Raw genomic sequence first — 20,155 nt, forward strand, 5'->3', positions numbered from 1 at the left:
AGGCCGGGAGGCGGGGGTCCCGGGCGGGCCTGGCCGCTGCGCTGAACCCCGCGGCGGCGGCGACGGCGGCGGCGGCGGATCCCGTGTCAGAATAAGAGTCCCCGCGCGCCCACGCCTGCAGGGCCGTCCCTCTCCCCGCTCGCACCCTTACTGCCTGACCCCTAGGAACCGGGGAACCCTTCCTTCTCCTCTGGGCTCGAGCCCGTGATAGGGTCCTACACTTTAAATTTGGCTCCCTATTTAGGCGGTGGCTGTATTGATTTCTTTTTTCCCCACCTGGAATGGGTCGGCATCGGTGACTAGACAGCAGCAGCTGGCCTTTTAAAGGGATTATTGCCAAGAATCGGAATTGATCACTTCAACTAGGAAAGGCTTATGGGCAGGGCCCCAGCCAGCCTGGAGCGTGATTGACACTGGTGTGTGTGCACACATTGGGACCCAGAAATGAATGGGGATCCCTCCTTAGGAACTGAATGTCAACCTTGTGTGCAAGTTTCTGCCCTGCCTTGGGAACTTTGCAGGGGCTGTTTAATTTTGTGTATATGATCCAGCGTTTTTAGTCGTGTAGTTCATCCTTATCTTGAGAGCTTTGGATTCTTTAGATCAAAGTTCGGGTGAGTCACTTGAGCCTTTAATTTTTTCTCTCTTCCTCACCCTTTTACTTCTTTCAGTTTTCTTGAGTACACAGCGCTTAACTCACTGGTTCTGTGTGTCCATTTCGCACAGTGACACCTTCTGGCTGTGGCAGCACAGAAACTGAGGGATAGACAGCCTTCTGTGTAATTGCCTCAGACTTGTACTGATTGTCCTTTGATGTTCTTTTTCTTTCTGGTAGTGGTTACAAGTTTTCTTTTAAGTTAGATTAGGTGGAATAATGTTTGCTGGCACCAGATCAGGATGCTAAGATTAGTAGCATGTTACACTTGACAGCAAGCTGTGGAGGAGGGCTGATAGACCATTCCAATCCCCAGATTTGAATGCCTGTTGTGTACAGACGTCTTCCATGCCCATAACACTCCAGTGGAGTGGAGGATATAATCCATACATTATGGGTGAAGAAACTGAGGCTCCTGGAGACCAGGCTGCTTGTCCAAGGCTGCTGACTGGTGGAAGGGCAGAGCTGGGCTTGACTGAGTCTGCTGTTTTGGGCACCAGAGTCCAGGAATGCTCCTATTTGCAATCCAGTGTGTGAGCATTTCCTGGGCACTTCTATAACAAGAAGTCGTTTACTTGTCCAGGCTCCAGTCCACTTCTGCTGGGAGTTGGGGGATGACCTATGACTTGGGGACACCATTGTAGCTTTGCATTGTCCTCCGAGAGCAGAGTTATTACCAGCTGACTTTGAAGGAGCCAAGCCACAGAGTTGCCCCTTTGGATTTGCTTCTTTAGCTTCCAACTAAGAAAAGTTGAGTTGAAACTATTTTCTAGAAGAAATAGTTTAGAATGGAGATTTTGAGAGCAATTTGCGAGATCCTTTCCTCATGTAGTCCCCCATTCTTCATTTTTCAGTCCTTATTCCTACCCTAAAATTCTGAAGCTACTTTTTACAGAGGATTGTCTCTCATCTTGGATGTGATATAGAAATTGGGATAGGTTCTGTATTACCGATTTAGAAGCATTGTTATTTCCACTCAGATGACATCATTTTTTTTAATGTCAAGTCATCTCTATTAATGCAGTATCATTTGGCACATCCTACAATTGTATATTTTGGTAGTAAGGAAAGAAAAATACTACTCTTGGTAGAAAAAATCCTGGAAGGATTTGTATCAGAATGTCAACAACAAAATCTCTGGATTAGGGTTAGGATTGAATTTTTTCTCCTTAAACGTTTCGGTATCTCTGTGCTTTGTGATTATTTTATTTTATTTTATATATTTTTTAATTTTTAATGTTTTATTTATTTTTGATACAGAGAGAGACAGAGCATAGAGGGGGAGGGGCAGAGAGAGAAGGAGACACAGAACTGGAAGTAGGTTCCAGGCTCTGAGCTAGCTGTCAGCACAGAGCCCGACGCGGGGCTCGAACCCACGAATGCGAGATCTGACCTGAGCTGAAGTTGGAAGCTTAACCGACTGAGCCACCCAGGCGCCCCATTTGTGATTATTTTAAAGATGAGAAACATTAAATATTTTCTTTTTTTTTCTTTTTTTAATGTTTTTAAATTTATTTTTGATAGACAGAGCATGAGAGGGGGAGGGGCAGAGAGAGAAGGAGACACAGAACCGGAAGCAGGCTCCAGGCTCTGAGCTAGCTGTCAGCACAGAGCCTGACGAGGGGCTCGAACTCACAAACCTGAGATCTGACCTGAGCCGAAGTCAGAGGCTTAACCGACTGAGCCACCGAGGCGCCCCAATATTTTCTTAATCATTATTCTTAAGTAATCTCTATGCCCAACACGGGGCTCAAACTTGTCACCCTGAGATCAAGAGTTTCGTGCTCAACTGACTGAACTAGCCAGGTACCTAGTAAATATATTTTTTTTGAGTAATGAAACACATTTTAAAAGCTCCAATTTTCAGTTCTTCAGTAGCTCTCACTTGTTTTGCATCATTTATTTTGTGAATTTCTGGCATTGCAAGGAATGATTTCTGGATTGATTTATTCAGTAAATATTGGAGTGCACACTGTGCCTCAGGCACTGTGCTAGGAATCCCTGCTCAGTGGAGTTTACCATGAGATTAGTGAGAGAGAAATCGTAATTAATCTCATAAACGTGGGGAAATTTATAAAGGCCGAGGAGAAAAGGACACTGTGACCTGGTAAACAAGACTCAAGGGGGCCTTTCTCAAACTGGGATTGGTGGATGAGTAGAAGCTAAGTAGGTAAAGAGAAAAAGAATGGTGTTTCTCATAGGGTGAGACTGAAGGACGGTTGGGGTAGTTGGAGCAGAGAGAGACATGGAGAGATAAGAGGGTCTGGGATTTACCTTGAGAGTAGTGGGACCCCTTTCAGAGAGGACAAGGGAGGGACTAGTGTGATGAGGTTCACAGCTAGGACCTCCTTGGGCCTTCGCAGACCGCTGAAGGATACTTCTGAAGGACATGGGTGGGAAAGCAGGAAAGCCATTCTGAAATGCTAGCATTTTCTTTTTAAAAAAAGAGGTATTTGTTTTATTTATTTAAGTGAGTAGGGGTGCCTGAGTGGCTCAGTTGGTTAAGTGTCTGACTCTGGCTCAGGTCATGATCTCACAGCTTATGGGTTCAAGCCCCATGTCTGGCTCTGTGCTGCCAGCTTAGAGTCTGGAGTCTGCTTCAGTTTTTGTGTCTCCTTTCTCTCTCTGCCCCTCCCCCTCTTATGCACACGTTCTCTCAAATAAGTAAACATTAAAAGAATACTTATTTATTAGTTTATTTCCTAGTTTATTTTGAGAGAGAGCGAGAGAGAGCCTGAGAGCTCAAGCACATGAAGAGGGGAGGGGCAGAGAGAGAGAGAGAGAGAGAGAGAGAGAGAGAGAGAGAGAGAGAGAGAATGAGAATCCCAAACAGGCTTCTTGCTGTAAGCCCAGAGCCCAATGCAGGGCTTGATCTTACAACTATGATGTGAGATCACTATGATGTGAGATCATGACCGGAGCTAAAATCAAGAGTCAGACGTTAGGGGCACCTGGGTGGCTCAGTAGGTTAAGCGTCCCACTTCAGCTCAGGTCATGATCTCACAGTTTGTGGGTTTGAGCCCTACATCGGGCTCTGTGCTGACAGCTAGCTTAGAGCCTGGAGCCTGCTTCAGATTCTGTATCTCCCTCTCTCTCTGACCCTCCCCTGCTCGCGCTGTCTCTATCTCTCAAAAATAAATAAAAAACATTTAAAAAAGCCAGACGCTTAACTGACTGAGCCACCCAGGCACTTCTATTTTATTTATTTATTTAACCTCTACCCACAACCGGCGGCTTGAACTCACAACCCTGAGGTCAAGAGTAGCATGTTCTATCAACTGAGCAGTAAGGCGTCCCAAATGTTGGCATTTTCTGATGTTTGTTCTCATGGGAGAAAATTAAGAATAACCCTCCAAGTCTTGTCCGTGTCAATTCTCAACAGAAATCAAGATGTAACGGAGTTCAATTAAGGACTGTTGGTGTGTTCACCTTTATTTTTTATTTATTTATTTATTTTTAGAAACATTTTTTAATGTTTTTATTTTTGAGACAGAGAGAGACAGAGCATGAGAGGGGGAGGGGCAGAGAGAGGGAGACACAGAATCTGAAGCAGGCTCCAGGCTCTGAGCTAGATGTCAGCACAGAGCCCGACGCGGGGCTCGAACCCACGAATGTGAGATCTGACCTGAGCCGAAGTTGGAGGCTTAACCGACTGAGCCACCCAGGCGCCCCGGTGTGTTCACCTTTAAACAGCATGGGCAACTCAAATGTTTGTCTGGAGGACTACTTGCTTGGACTTGTGATATATGTATGCCATCACATGGAATGAGCAAGGCTATTTTCCCTAGACTCCCCCCCCCCCCCGCCCCCCATAATTGAGTTAATTTATGCTCGTAGAAAACTAGAAAGATTATGAAACAGGTGATTAGGTGAGGTCTTTATGAGCAGTCGTCTTGGGGTAATAGAGCATCTCTGAGATTTCCTTGTAACAGTTGTTGGGTTGGAAGTGTGGCAAAACCAGAAGAACAAGTTGGCAATATCATAGTTTGAGGCTCACAGAACTGTGCTGCCTGCTTAGTGTGGTCGATTGTTAGAATAGATGCTCTTGAGTTATGTGAGCTGTTTTAGAATGTGTGTTAGTGTGGCTTCAGGTTGCTATTCTTTTGGGTAATGATGTACTAGCATCTTCGTTTGAATTAGGAAGGCCACTTGTTAAGAAAGTTGAGATAAAAGACAGGGGACCTGAAATGGTGGCAGCAAAGTAGAAGTAGTGAGGCTGTGTTCTTAGAAACAAAAGTACCAGCTGGGGATAGATCCTGCATACTTGTAGATGCTGGTAAACGTGATCCAGGACTTTTTAATCAAGAGGAATGTCACACCATGGGCTTATTGCCCCTCCTCTCATTTTCTAGGCTGTATTTGACCTCTTTTTGTCTGATGAAAATGTAGGTTATTCTTTTAGAAGACAAAGGAACTTACTTTAATTGAATAGCTGCAGGTAGCCTTAGGAAGTGATTGGAAATTCTCTGGAACCCTCTAGGGTGTCAGAAAAGGACCCTTGGAGCTTCTCAGTGCACTGCACCCACTTTCTCTTGATTTTCAGAAAGGTAACGATTTCCCAGACAAGTTTGTCAGCAGCCTTGCTGCCTTGTTTCCTAGTTCCTTATATGAAAGGACTGAAGACAATATTTGTCTGAGAATCAGAGAGACCTCCAGCTTCTGAGATAGAATGTGCAGATAGGATATGTACAGTATCTGAAAGTGGGCTCTCAGGAGTTTTGGGGAAGGTTTGAGGTGGTAGACCTTTGAGGCTGCTTGGCCTTATAAGATGCAGCTGGGGTTGGGGGGCAGTGGCGGTGGTTAGGGAGCGGGTAGAGGCAGTGAGAAAGTCTCTACTTGTTGAAGGTTAAATAAATTTTTTTGGGGGGGGGTGCAAAAAGGTGATTTTATTAAAGCACAGGGACAGGACCGTGGGCAGGAAGAGCTGCTGAATCTTTTTTTTTTTTTTTTTAATGTTTATTCTTGAGAGAGAGCAGGGGAGGGGCAGAAAGGGAGGGGGACAGAGGATCCAAAGCAGGCTCCATGCTGACAGCAGAGAGCCTGATACAGAGCTCAGACCCACAAACTGAGCTCATGACCTGAGCTGAAGTCAGATACTTAACCAACTGAGCCACCCAGGCACCCCAAGGTTGAAGAATCTTTTGGCCTTTCCTCCTGTATCTTTGTCTCAAGACCTAGCATCACCTGTGCTTGTCAGATCTTCTGATTCGAATCTTCAAACTTAATTCAGCCTAAATGAGGTGATGCTGTTGAGCACACTTTATTTAAAATTTTTTTTAATGTTTATTTATTTTTGAAGGGGGGGAGGGGCGAGGTAGACACCTACTCTGAAGTGGGCTCTGGACTCTGAGCTGTCAGCACAAGGTCTGACATGGGGCTTGAACTCACGAACTGTGAGATCATGACCTGAGCTGAAGTCAGACGTTTAACCGGCTGAGCCATCCAGGCACCCCTGCCTTTGAACATACTTTAAAAAATACTGCCATACTATAGAGGCCAACCAGCTCCTCATTCAGGGCTGCCTGGTGTTTTCTGGGTGAGAAATGAGACTTCTCAGTGTGCCTATTAGGCAGCAGATCCCTGCAGTAGTATCATGGACCAGCCCTGGCTTTGCCTCTGACAGGTTGGGTGTGCCACTTGCTAGTGATGTGACCTTGCTGACCCTTGCCTTCTGTTTCCCATTTCTCTCTCTCTTTCCTCCTTTCCTCCCCTTCTCTTTCCCCTTCCCCTTCTCTTTCCCCTTCCCCTTCTCTTTCCCCTTCCCCTTCTCTTTCCCCTTCCCCTTCCCTTTCCCCTTCCCTTTCCCCCTCCCCCCTCCCTTCCCCCTCCCCCTCCCCTTCCTTGTTTAATTATTTGCTTATTTTGAGAGAGGCAGAGCATGAGCAGGGGAGGGTCTGAGAGCAAGGAGAGGGAGAATCCTAAACAGGCTCTTCGAAGTCAGTGGTCAGTGTGCAGAGCCAGATGTGGGGTCTGAACTCATGAAACTGAGATCCTGACCTGAGCCGAAATCAAGAGGTAGATGCTTAACCAACTGAGTGAGCCACCCAGGTTCCCCTGTTTCCCCTTCTAAAAAGGAGGGTAATGTTTGCCTTGAACAACTCAGTTGGGAATGAGATAAGAAATGCAGGTGGCTTAGCATAAGGCCTGGTACTTGTACAGTTTAATGAGTGTTAACAATTAGAATGGAGGAGGCAGAGCATTAAGGTGCTGCTTTGCACCTCCACAACTTTCAGTGACAAAGCCTCTCACTCTCTGCTCTGTGCCCCTTGGAGCCATAACCTGTCTTCATATTCCAGATGGAAGAAGGTGAAGTCCCCTATAGAGGGTGACGCTTTCTTTCTTTATTATTATTATTTATGTTTCTTATTTTTATTTTTGAGAGACAGAGAGAGACAGTGCGAGCAGGGGAGGGTCAGAGAGGGAGACACAGAATCTGAAGCAGGCTCCAGACTCTGAGCTAGCTGTCAGCACAGCATAGGTGCGAGGGTTGAACCCACGAACCGTGAGATCGTGATCTGAGCTGAAGCCGGACGCCCAACTGACTGAGCCACCCAGGTGTCTCCTTTATTTTTATTTTTAAGGTTTATTTATTTTTGAGAGACAGAGACTGAGAAAGGGCAAGGGAGGAGCAGAGAGAGAAAGACAATCTGAAGCAGGCTCCAGGCTCTGAGCTTGAACTCACAAACCATAGATTGTGATGTGAGCTGAAGTTGGATGCTTAACCGACTGAGCCACCCAGGTGCCCCCAGGGTGATGCTTTCTAAGGGTCACCTTGCTGATTATTCTACAACTGGGAGTGGGCATCAGCCTCTCTGATTTCAGATTTTGCATATTTTTTCCACTAGCTTCAGCATCTCTCTAGAGATACAGAATAGCCAGGTTGGTGGAGGCTCACCAGGGTGAAGGAGAATAGTACCTTTCCTGACTTTTGCTAAATCCCATGTTCTGATTTTCAGGAATAGTCCCTGTATCTGTGAGATGGGAAATGTTTGCCAGGCATATCTGTCATGGGGGGTCTTGCCTTTAAGAACCAAGACAGGGCTCTTGGCACTTTTTTATTCCTTTGTTCCTGAGTAGATTCTGGTCAGGGATGGGAAATAGGGCTCCTTGCTGGTACATACGGTGGCAAATGGAAGAGCCCAGAACTGAATCCTAGCCTTCTTCCAGATTTAACAGTTCTCAAACTGGCTTGGGAATTGGACCGATCTGGTTTCATCACTGAGTACAGTCTACTACTTTTCAGCTTCGGCGGGTTGCCTGGCTAACTGGCTGGCCTCAGCTTTTCCATCTATAGACAGGGGACATATCTTTGATCTTCTAGGATGGCTGTAAGGACAACTGGAAAACGTTCATGATTAAGAGGTAGCCCAGTTCCTGCTCCTCCATTCACCTCTGAGACAAAATACTCCCCTCAGATGACAGCTGCATGATCTCACATCTCAAATTATCACATACAATGAAACACTCAGATTAAGGAGCTGGATTTTGTTTATATCAAAATCCCACCACATTTTAGTGGTCTTCATAGTTTATTGTACAGAGCTAGCTCTCTCACCTAAAAAGGTGGTCACATTATTTGGAAGGGAAGTGGAAAAAAAAAAAAAGGAAAGGAAACCCTGGGGTCTTAAAACTGCATATAATCCCAGCATAACATTTACTCTAATCCCAGTTGTTTTGTGCAGTTAGCTTTGAGTCAGTGGCTGTTTAAACTTTACTCAACTCATTCTTACTTTAGAGGCAGCAGTTCAGCATGACCTTGGAGGTGAGCGGGTTTCAGGCCAGTATTCACTTGAGTTTCTAGTGAATAGTAAGAGAGTTTTAGTTTTCTTGTGTGTTTAAGACAAGTTTACTCAGCAAGTTCTGAAAACTTTGCCACTACAACCTTATTTGCATCTACAGAGGAAACCTATTTTTCCCTATTGCTCAGTGGTTTGGGGAAAGGAGGAGTGAAGCACACTGAAATCTTGGTTTGAAGGTATTAATTGAATTGGTCAAGTTACTCTGGACCTGTGATAATATTCTCAGGACTTACATATCCTTTTTTTTTTTTTTTAAAGTTATTTTGAGGAGTGGGGGGAGAGGGTGGGGGAGGAGTAGAGAGAGGGAGAGAGAATCCCAAGCAGGCTCTGCACCGTCAGTACAGAGCCCTACTCAGGCTTGAATTTACGAACTGTGGGATTGTGACCGGAGCTGAAATCAGGTGTTGGAGATTTAACCGACTAAGCCACCCAGGTGCCCCAGGACTTGTATATCCTAGACAGAATGCTTAAACTTCATATTTTTGTCTCCTGTGTTATTTCTGTGTCATACCTACCCCTCAATGGCAGTGGTTTTTTTCAGGGGATTCTGAATCTGTGCCCTCCTTGGGATTCTCTTATATGCACTGGAACCCTGGTAGATTTCCAGGGTTTGATTAGTGTTTTCCTTAACATTTTTGTTTGATTAATTTAAATTCTCAACAGTTTGTATGTGGGTCGTCTGTCTCTTGCTTCGCCTTCCCAAACTTCGGTTTCTATTGTTGAGGGTTTTTTTTGTGTTTTTTTAAAATGTTTTATTTATTTTTGATACAGAGAGAGACAGAGCATGAGAGGGGGAGGGGCAGAGAGAGAAGGAGACACAGAACCGGAAGCAGGCTCCAGGCTCTGAGCTAGCTGTCAGCACATAGCCTGATGCGGGGCTCGAGCCCACAAACGTGAGATCTGGCCTGAGCTGAAGTCGGAGGCTCAACTGACAGAGCCACCTAGGCGCCCCTATTGTTGAGGTTTTTGTCTCTGCTGAGGTCTGGGGAGGAGGCGGGAACCTCAGTTGTCAGTAGTAGGAGTCGTGTCTGGTCTGCTTTTGAAGTTTTCTTAAGTGAAGATTTTACGTAGTAAGTCTGGATGGAAGTGTAATTGCAGCCTTATAGTCAATTTATATTTGTCAGGCAGAGCAATAGAAATGTAACTATGTTTGGTCCTTAGGCTCCAGACAATTTTAGGATTCACCTGGGACTACCTTGCTTCTGTGTGCCATTTTCATTTTACCGAACAAAGCACAGAATTCAAGATGGGTAGGGCAGTTCTTGATATTAGAAACTGGAAACTGAGGCCTGAGAGGAGTGACCTGCCCCTGGTTTTATTTGCAAAATGGAGGAAAATGTAGCTCTTTGGTCTCTACCTACTGCAGTTTCCTTGATCTGATTTCTGTCATCCTTATTTCTTTTTGAAAGATTTTATTTTTAAGTAATCTCTACACCCAACCTGGGCTCAAACTTAAAACCCTGAGATCAAGAGTTGCATGCTCTACTGACCAAGTCAGCCAGGCACCCCATGTCATCCTTATTTCTTTATGATTTGCTCAGTTTTGTTCTTGGTTCCTCCTCCCTAATCAGAAGGTCCTTTGGCAGGTTTTCTTCCTCATGGCCTCATTTTTGTTTTAAGTTTTTATTTTAATTATAGATAACACTACAGTATTTCATTGGCTTCAGGTGTATACATAGTAATTCAATTCCATACATCACCTGGTGCTCATCAAAGCAAGTGCACTACTTAATCCCCAAAGGAAAGGGCCTTGTCTTTTTTTGAGCCCTGAGGTCATCATGGTGTGTGTCTACAGTGTGGATGGAACAGGACGTAGGGAGGAAGAACTCAGGGCTACTTTTGGAGTTTTAGGGCTGCCTTTAAAAAACAAAACAAAACCAAAAAAACTGTAGCCATGCTTCCTGTTCTGGAATTGTGTATGAAGGCTTTCAATTTTAGGAGGACAAAACTGCTTTTCCTGGTCTATTTAAAACAACAACAACAACAACAACAAAAAAGTAATGGTACTTACTTGCAGAAATTCTTCAGGTGATAGGTGGATGACCATTTCAAGATCAAAACAACCATGGAAATAAGGTGGAATAGGCTAAATGTCACATGCTGAAATAGGCTCCAGTGGTTGGCTGTGCTAGTCTGGGGTGGGGTGGGGGTGGGGTCCTTAATACGCAGCTAAGGATGCTAGATGATTCTAGAACAGCACAACCTGGTGCTGGAGTGGTCTTTAAACTCTATCACAGAAATGGTTAGAGACATTGAACATGTTTTGTTTGGAAGAGAGAAGATTGGGGGTGGGAGCCATGAGAGATTCCAGGAGGCCTGGTAAGTCACAATCTGACAGAGGCTTTTTCTACTCCTGGTGCCAGTGGGCACACATGCCCCCCCCCCCCAGGAGTATGGTTTTTGCTTTGTTTTTTGTTTTTTTAGAGGTAAGGTCAGGTGACCCTACCAAAAAAGGTAGTGAAAGTGAACAGGTCACCACCTGGGGAAGGGACTTAGCATTGAGTGAGCATTTCAGACCTGCACCTATCTTTTGTAAAGGTTAAGATGGTGGGAGAGCTTGTCTCCTCCATTGCCTTGGTTTATTGCTTAAGGGAAAAAGGAAGCTTAAATTAGAAAAATTAGGGTAACTTTGATCTGCTTAACTAGCCGCCTGAATCTATGCGCCACTGTTGGCCTTTTTAAAAAAGTTACTTTAAAAGTTATAACCATCAACATTTGAGAACCTAAGGTGCTCTGAAAGGTGCTCCATGGAGTGAAATGAAGTACAGGCTTCTCATCATCACATAGTGGAATAAACAGAGTAGGAGATATGTTGCTGACTGTGGGATTATCTAAGAAGAGCTTCTTAGCAGGCCAGCTGGGATGGGTGACAGGGATGCAGACATGTCCTTGCAGCCAGGTGGCCCTTGCCCCAGGCTGTGAGTAGCCGAGTAGCCCTTATTTTACTCCAGTGCGCTGTGCAAGTATAATTGTTGTTATATGCTATGATGTGAAAAAGATAGAGCGTCTGATTTATCTCCCTCCATCCTTCGCACTGTTCTGAGACGGAATGGTTTTCTTGGTCTCAAGAGGTCTACAGCTCTTGTGGAGAAGGTTGGTGTTGTTGGACTCGGCCATTTACAAGGAGTGTTCCCTTGCACTGGAGCATCAAGGATGGAGTTGGCAGATAACCCTCCCAGACCTCAGGGTTTATGGAAAATCAAAGTGGGAAATAAGGTTTAAAAAAAATGCAGGTTGTTCCAATTATTGTTGATGACCTTAAATGGAAGACTGTTTATACTTCATCTGAAAATCATGGAGAGCCCTCAAAGATTTGTGAGGTGAATGTTCACTTGAATTGAGCAGAGATCAGTCAGGAAAAAGGGAGGTTAAGAAAAGGCAGGCATGAGCTAACAGGACCTTGAATTTGCCTGGTGGGGAATAAAAAGCAGGGACAGGTGCCAGAGACACTGTGCAAGGAGATTGGGTGGGGCTTAGCTGGATACCAGGGGCTGAGAACAAGTCATCTGTCCATTTAACAACTGGGGTCCTTTTCAGTCTGTGCTATACCCCTGGGGTCTGGTGATGGCCCTTTCCTGCCCTCCAGGTTCTTAAGGCCACAGAAATGAGTTAGGATAGGGAATGCTGAGAGAGAGGGAAGAGTGGGTAGCAGCATCGTGAGGACTGGAAGGTGACACAAGGCCTAAGATTGTGGGTTTTTGGTTTTAAGGATGCTGAGTTTGAGCAAAGGTGAGGTGAACTGGGTCCTGGAGAAGGTGATCCGTAGTAGTAGCCACTGCCTGGGAGAAGCTGGGTGTTAGCTTGGTCCATGGCGATGGATGACTCTTCTTTGTTTTACATGGCTGGGATGGGAGGATACAGTGGGTTGAAGCATGAAAGCCCTGTGTGACTTCTAGAACCCTCAAGGAGCATGTCTATGAGTCTGGTAGGTTTGTGGCCACCTCCATTGTGGGGGAAGGTGCAGAACTTGATCTATTTTTATGTCTCCTCTTCCGTAACTGATATGCTTTGTGTTAGAAGAAAGTGCAATAAATTAATAGGTGAAAGAATAAAATATAAGAGGGGCCATCTTGTACATGTAGGAAAAGTTTGTTCTGCTCTGCTCCCAAGAGTGAAGTAGTGACGGATGGATGGAAATTAAAAGGATGCAGCCTATAACCTGAAAATTGCAGCAATTAGAGGAAACAGAAAGAAGCCTGATGTGATTCCAGTGGCCTAGGAGCTGATTGGTAACCTGCATTTTCTATATTCTGAGGATTTTCCAACTTGAGATCTTGGACACTTTTCCAGAAAGACCTGAATCTATGGCAATTGGGATACTTCTCTGAAACATTCACATGAATTATTCCAACAGCTGCTCCTTCCTGTTTGAGAAAGTTTCCTTGTTTCACGCATTGCTGAAATGTTTTCAAATCGTGGCTCTTTTGGCAGAGTCCAGGAGAGAAGACAGGTGGGTGTCCCACAGAATGATGACACTAGTACTGAGAAGGGTAGGGGGACTTGTGGTTGCAGGACGGAAAGGGGCCTTGGGGATTTGGCACTTGGGGGGAAGAAAAATGACTTGGGTTCCAGAGCAGCACCTGATGAACAAGATACTGTTGGGGACCTGATTTGGGGGTTGAGGATGGGAGTGAGGATCAGGTGAGTTAAGTGAGGGCAGCAGCCTGGTGTCCCATGTACAGAGCTGGGAGGGCTGGCATGTATCCTGGCCCCTGCCCACCCTGGGAAGCCCTTTCTGTAGGGCCTGGGTCTTCCCTGAGCCTTGTGTCCTCTGCTGTCCTCTCACTTCTTTCCTGACACTCACTGTGTCAGTGGCCAGGGGACTAATCTTCTTCCCACTAGTCTGTTTGTTCGTTTACTGCCTCATACTTGTGAGCCCTGTGCTGTTCTTATGGAAAGAAGAGAAATCTGCACACATGTTTCTTGCTGAGGGACCCTGGTTTGTTCCCAGAGTGTGGTTGGTGTTTATGTACATTTTACTGGAAATGAATATGGAATTTGGTCCTGGCTTGTGACTCAGGCTGGCAGTGTTTATTAATCCTTTTAAGCCCCCTTCTTTGGCTTGTACCTTGGCAGGTAGAGGCTCAGAAATACCGTGCTTTGTCAACCTCTTAGGGCTTTCGTGCCTCTTACAAAAAGGGAGGATGCGCATGAGTCAGTGAATTTGTTGCACGGTCCACAGGATACAGCTTGCACGGTTGAGGCTCGTTCCTCCTTGAGGTTTCCAGCAGTTCAGTAAAGGGTTAAGTTAGTGTGCTTTTAGAGGAGGAATTGTGGGTATGCTGATCTTTGCTCTAGGAGGTTTTCCCAGAGCCTTGGGAAGGATCCAGCCCCAGGATGATTTCAAAGTCAGACTTCCTGATGGTACAGTGGTTCAAATATGAGCCTAGGCCTTAGAGATGGCTGACTTGGGTTTGGATCTTTGACTTCTTAGCCCTTTGACCCTGGCCAATCACCTTGACTTCTCTCTTAGCCTCAATTTTCTCACCTGTCAAGTGCAGGCATCAGTGGCAGGACCCTGTGTGAGGTGTGAGTAACATTGGCAGTACCCCATGTGAAGTGGGTAGCATTGGCAGTACCTCATTCTGTTGTTAGGATTAAATGAAATCAGGCATGTAAATTGCTGGTGGAACCCTGCCTGACATCAAGTAAAGAATTTAATAATTATTAGTCACTGTTAATACTTTTCTTTTCTCCTTTAGTAACAAAATCTCTTGTCAGTGTGTTAAAGGTGATTCTCTCCATGTCCCAGAAGTTGTTGTCAGTGGGCTTTTCTGTAGCACTTTGAATCTGTGTGCCTAATGGTCACTTTCTCATTGAAGAGTTAGGCCCTCATCTGCCTAAACCTCAGGAGGAGGCCTGGACTATGGGGACAGTAGAGTCACTGTGGTTTGGGGACAGATCTGCAGGGCCTGGGTCTCAGGCTGAATCTTGGTGCTGAATGGTTAGATAGAACCTGGGTCTGTGTGAAGCAGCTGGAGGCAGCGCAGAGCAGTAGGGTGGGCCTTGGTGGAAGCAGAGGGTCCGCTGCAAAGCTGCCACAGTAAAGACTTAGGTAAGTGCATACCACCACCACCCTTGTGGACCTGCCCTTTTGCACCTGTGCTGACCTTGCAATATCCTTTACAGGGAGGCTGGTGGCTTGGGACCCTGGGTGACTTCCTAGGGAGTATCTTACTTGGGGGTTGGATTGTCTTGGTAAGACTGCTTCAGAGACACTGGTGTGAGGTGAATGTTGTAGGTCACTTTGGACCTGACCCCACTTAGGACAGTATTTCTTTGCGATGTGTGGTCTATGTTTTCAACAATTGATGGTTTAAAACTGGGCCTTTGCCTGGAGGACAAAGTGTGTTGGCCTAGTGCGGTGGCCTAAATGGTATTGGTCCTTTGTATGCTTGTATGCTGATCCTGGGTGTGTATACATATATGCGTGTGTGCTTATACGTGTGTATGGAGGGTGATCCTATATATGCATATGTTCGTGTCTGCTGGCCCTACTTGCTGGAATAGAGCCCTACAAGTGCTGGTACTCTGGCATGTGCAAATGGAAGAAAGACACACCAGTCCATGTTGGACATGGACTTTGTGTGGCAGATTTCTGCCTTTTGTGGAGCATCCAGCTTACTCTAGGATCAGTCTCCGGTGCAGGCGAAGTCCCAGTGAGGGGACAATTTGAGCCTGTGTGGTGTTTGCAGATTTCCTTATGCCTTTTAAGGCAAAGATTTATGTGGCATTTGCATTGTAACTCTTAATATCTCAGAGTTTTAGTACTAAAACCTCTTACCAGCAAGGAATACTCTGACTGGAGGCAGAAGCAGCAAGGAAACTGTAATGCTCTGGTCTCCTCACCATTGCACCCTGGGAGGTAGGCCCTTAACTGTTCTTAAAGCTCTGTGAGAGCAGTTTGGTCTTGGCTCCTTTGCCTCTCTTGGAACAGGGTTCTTCAGGTGTCTGATCTTCAGTGCCGTTTCCTTCCTGTTTTAGATGCTAGTCATGTCAGGTGAACTAGCAAGCAGGACCCTGTGTCCACATCATCCCTCCTCTTCCTCCTCCTTGCGACCCTTCTGTGAAGATAAGTGATAGGAAGTGTTCATGCACCCCACTGGTGAGCTCTGATAACTGAGAGAAGCCAGGTACAGCCCATCCTCACCTCCATCTTGGCCTCAGTTTACCCTTAGGGCTGGGGACGGTGAGGACAGTTGATGGTTCTGTGAATACCTTCCCTGGAGATCCCTTTTGTTCTTGACATCCTCTGATCATACTTTTGTTGGATACATTGCCAGGAAGGTGTAGTATCTGTTGACATCCTTTCCCAGTTTTTTTTTTTATGTTTTATTTTTGAGAGAGAGAGAGAGAGAGACAGTGCAAATGGGGAGGGGTAGAGAGAGAGGGAGACACAGAATCTGAAGCAGGTTCCAGGCTCTGAGCTGTCGTCACGGAGCCCATTGTGGGATTCAAACCCACGAACTGTGAGATCATGACCTGAGCCGAAGCCGGATACTTCACCGACAGCCACCCAGGTGCCCACCCAATTTGTTCTTAATTGGTGCATGTAGTGTTAACCACTCTTTACTTATCGATGTTGCTATTATTATAGTTTAGCCCTTTTCACTTCACAGCGTTTTAGTCTTGTGATTTTTGTGATTGCTGTGGTACATCAGAGTGTGTCGCAGTGATGAAGCATCTGGGGCCAAGGACCAGCTCATTGGCCTGGATTTTGTGGCAAGGCCTCAGGACTCCTGGGCTAGCTGTGTGGCTTCAGTCAGGGCTATCAGTGCCACAGTGTGGTTGGTGGACAGTTCCAGCCACTTCTGAGAAGTTACCAGATGGTATTGACTATTTGACCTGAGCCTTGTTGGTCAAAGAAACTGAATTCTGCCACTTAGGGAAGAATGGTTGGTCAGATGGTTGTAGTTTGTTTTGTATATGAAGTCCTAGTTTCAGACTGGATTTCTAGAATTCTACCAAGTCTACTCTCCTCTCTGAATCTAGGCTTGGAGGATCTGGAAGGTTTATGGGTGGACAACGCTAACCCTGCTGCCTGCTGGGGTACTCAGTAGCCCCTCTGGATTTGGATGTAGGTAGACCCTTTAGTGTTCTGGAAACTACTAGCCTAAATAGACCTGAATCACTCCTTCCTTGTCTCCCATTGCCAGCCTGGAAAATGGTACCCTTCTTGGGAATCAAGGTGGCAAAGGCACCTGGCAAATCCATCCAGATGTAGTAGAATGGCTGGTGGGCACATTCCTCAGCAGTGAGAAGAAGGTGGCTTGGAGGTAGGGTGGGGTTTAGAAGTGAAAAGTTCATCTTGTCTCAGACCTTTCAAGGGTAAGTTATGTGACTACTGTGGGTCGATTTTGTTTAGTTTTCAGGATTGTGAAGCTTTTTTCTTCTAGGCTCAGGTCTTCATTTGTATACAGTGGAGCCGTCTTTAGAATGCTGCTCTTGAAGAACAAAAGTTTCCTTTCTCACTTCCAAAGAACAATAATTTGAGTAGTAAGATATGGTTCCTAAACTTTTGGGGAGTACTTGTAGAAGATTAGGAGATTGTGCCAGTCTGGCTGCCCTTCCCACCCCCCCCCCCCCCAACCCCCTTTAAGTTTGAGCAAGGTTGGCACATAGTGTTACATTAGTTTCAGGTATACTAGTGTAGCGGCTTATTCACCAGGACTACCTATTGGAAGATGGTTTGTTGGGGATATAAACTCCGCTCAGGAGAGAAAGCCTTTATGCTGCTCCTCAGAGAGACTTGGTGTCATTTGCTGGTCTTGTGGTCAGGAATATGCAGATCAGGGTTGATGCCTGTGTTATCACCAAATGAGAGAGTGAGTCTGATCCTCAACTGACTGAGCCACTTAGGTGCCCTGATATTAGTAGCTAGGGCCTAGGATGCCTTAGTGGTAGTGGAAAATAACTGTCCATTGGTGAAAGGATTCTTACCTTCGGGGAGGCTGCCTTTGTGATAAGTAAGGTGTTGCTTCTTTAAAAACAAACCCAAGGGGCGCCTGGGTGGCTCAGTAGGTTAAGCGTCCAACTTTGGCTCAGGTCATGATCTTATGGTTTGTGGGTTCAAGCCCCGCATCGGGCTCTGTGCTGACAGCTAGCTTAGAGCCCGGAACCTGTCTTCAGATCCTGTGACTCCTTCTCTGACCCTCCCCTGCTCACGCTGTCTGTCTCTCAAAAATAAATAAAAACATTAAAAGAAAAAGTTTAAAATAAATAAATAAATAAAAACAGGTGTCCTACTTTGGCTCAGGTCATTATCTCACGGTTTGGTTGTAGGTTCCAGCTCCAGGTCAGGCTCTGTGCTGATAGACCAGAGCCTGGAGCCTGCTTTGGATTCTGTGTCTCCTCTTTCTGCCCCTCCCCCACTTGCACTTGTTCTCCCTGTCTCAAAAGTAAGCATTAAAAAAAAAAATCAAAACCAAACTCAAGAAAACTTGATATTAGAATGGAATAGTTGGGGGACACCTGGGTGGCTCATTTGGTTAAACGTCAGATTCTTGATTTCAGCTCAGGTCATGATCTCCAGGTTCATGATCTCCGGGTTCATGAGATTGAGTCCTGTATCTGTGCTTACAGTCTGTTTGGGATTCTCTCTCTCTGCCCCTCCTCCATATTGTCTGTCTCTGTCTCTCTCTGTCTCTCTCTCAAAAGAAATAGAAAATAATAGAATAGCTGGAGGTTTTATTTCTGACATGAAGATAAACACAACCCAGCAGCCATAGCTGCTATAAAGCTAATACAGCTGATTCAGATGCTGGTGTAAGACATGGAGGCAGCCTGGATGGTACATTCTTGGGAACAAGGCTGGCTGCCATTAGAACTTTCTGTTGGCTGCCTCATAGATGGAGGTGATGTCTTCTGCAGATGGGGCTTTTTGTGATTCTTACTCCCAAATTTTTCTGTCTTGACTGATCCTGGAGACTCAGGACCACTCTCTCATCTCAAGAGGATTCTTTGCATGTTTTACAGTCACAGGTTACACAGGGACATATGTGTTTGCAAAGGAGACTGCTTGCTCTAGGCAGAGGTACAAGGTGGGGAACCCCAGACAGTAATTTTTTCTCTGTCTTAATTGATTCTGGAGCAGTTGACCAAGAGATAATTGGGATGCTCTGGGCATTCCTATTTGAAATGATAGGCAAATGCAATGCCCTCCATTTGTGTGAGTTGGATAGATACTTCATGTTGGAGTCACTTGATGTTACTTGTTGTTGTTTTTAATGTTTATTTTTGAGAGTGTACAAGTGAAGGAGGGACAGAGGATCTGCAGCAGGCTTTGCATTGATAGCAGTGAGCTTGATATGGGGCTGTCAGACTCCTGAACCGTGAGATTGTGACCTGAGCCAAAGTCTAATGCTCAACTGACTGAGCCACTCAGTCAGTTTTTCTAGGCAGCATCCATGGACTCAGCCAGTGTGGTGAATACCTTGGACCTGGCTCCGCCCCACAAGATGGGGGAGGTTGGTGCTCAGAACTTGACGGGGGTATAGTGTTTTCCTTTTTGGTGATAGTGATTGGCGATTAAGCTGTTTGGGCTAGTTGCGTGGGTCTTCCTTGTGTAGAGTTGGTTGTGTCAGGAGCTCAGGCCTTGCAACCCTGGTGGGCCTACATAAGTGTTCTCATATCTAGTCCTGGTGCCCCACAGGGGCTCCAGGGAATAGGTTTGGTTTGGGCTGTGGTATCTTCTGGCTTCCACTTTAAGGAATATTTCTATCCAAGATGAGCTAGTCATTCTTACCATTCACTGACCAGGCTTCCCCCCCCTCCCCCCCATGCATGCAAAAGCAAAGGGCATTTATTATTACGGACTTATAAGCTCGGACTCACAGACTTCACCAATGCAGTGGATCCATGCTGAGAGCCTGACCAGGCATTTCTTGATTCCCTTGGTTCGTAGCTATGAGAGATGGGACTGGGAGAGGTATATCCCATGGAGATGGGGTGCATTGGGAAGTTAGAATTGGGGTGACCTAGGCATACTTACAGCCCATCTGAGGCATAACGTTGATTGCTGCTCTCATTTTCCCATTCTAAGTTTTTCCAGTGCTGTTTTGTATAGTTTGGTGAGTGGAAGGAAGGATTGGTTGATAGTGGAGGTTGTCAGGGACACGGCTGGTCTAGGAAACAGGGTTCTAGAGTCATTTGGGGGAACGCCTGGGTGGCTCAGTTGGTTAAGTGTCTAACTTCGGCTCAGGTCATGATCACATGGTTCATGGATTTGAGCCCCACATTGGGCTCTGTGCTGACAGCTAGCTCAGAGCATGGAGCTTGTCTTTGGATTCAGTGTCTTCCTCTCCCTCCCTCCCTCCCTCTCTCCCTCCCTCCCTCCCTCTCTCTCTCTCTCTCTCTCTCTCTCTCTCTCTCTCTCTCTGACCCTCCCCTGCTTGCGCGCGCGCTCTCTCTCTCTGTCTCTCTCTCAAAAAAAAAAAAAAAGTCCTTTTTGGCCATAGGTATACCAGGCCCTTGGGCTTTATTCTGTATACACGTTGGCCCCAAAGGGTTAAAATGATCTGTGTGGTTTTACCTTAAGAGACATTGTGCTGGGGCGCCTGGGTGGCTCAGTCAGTTAAGCCCCCGACTTCGGCTCAGGTCAGATCTCACGTTTGTGAGTTCGAGCCCCGTGTCGGGCTCTGTGCTGACAGCTAGCTCAGAGCCTGGAGCCTGTTTCAGATTCTGTGTCTCCTTCTCTCTGACC

The 20,155-nt window shown here is 46.0% G+C and overlaps 1 protein-coding gene across 4 annotated transcripts in view; it reads left to right on the plus strand.

The window, feature by feature from the left end:
* Nucleotides 1-20,155, plus strand: part of GATAD2A (GATA zinc finger domain containing 2A) — a 103,372-nt gene that overhangs the window by 14,441 nt on the left and 68,776 nt on the right. The window lies entirely within an intron of this gene.

The sequence above is a fragment of the Suricata suricatta genome, chromosome 12 (assembly GCF_006229205.1).
Source record: "Suricata suricatta isolate VVHF042 chromosome 12, meerkat_22Aug2017_6uvM2_HiC, whole genome shotgun sequence".
NCBI classification, from domain to species: domain Eukaryota; kingdom Metazoa; phylum Chordata; class Mammalia; order Carnivora; family Herpestidae; genus Suricata; species Suricata suricatta.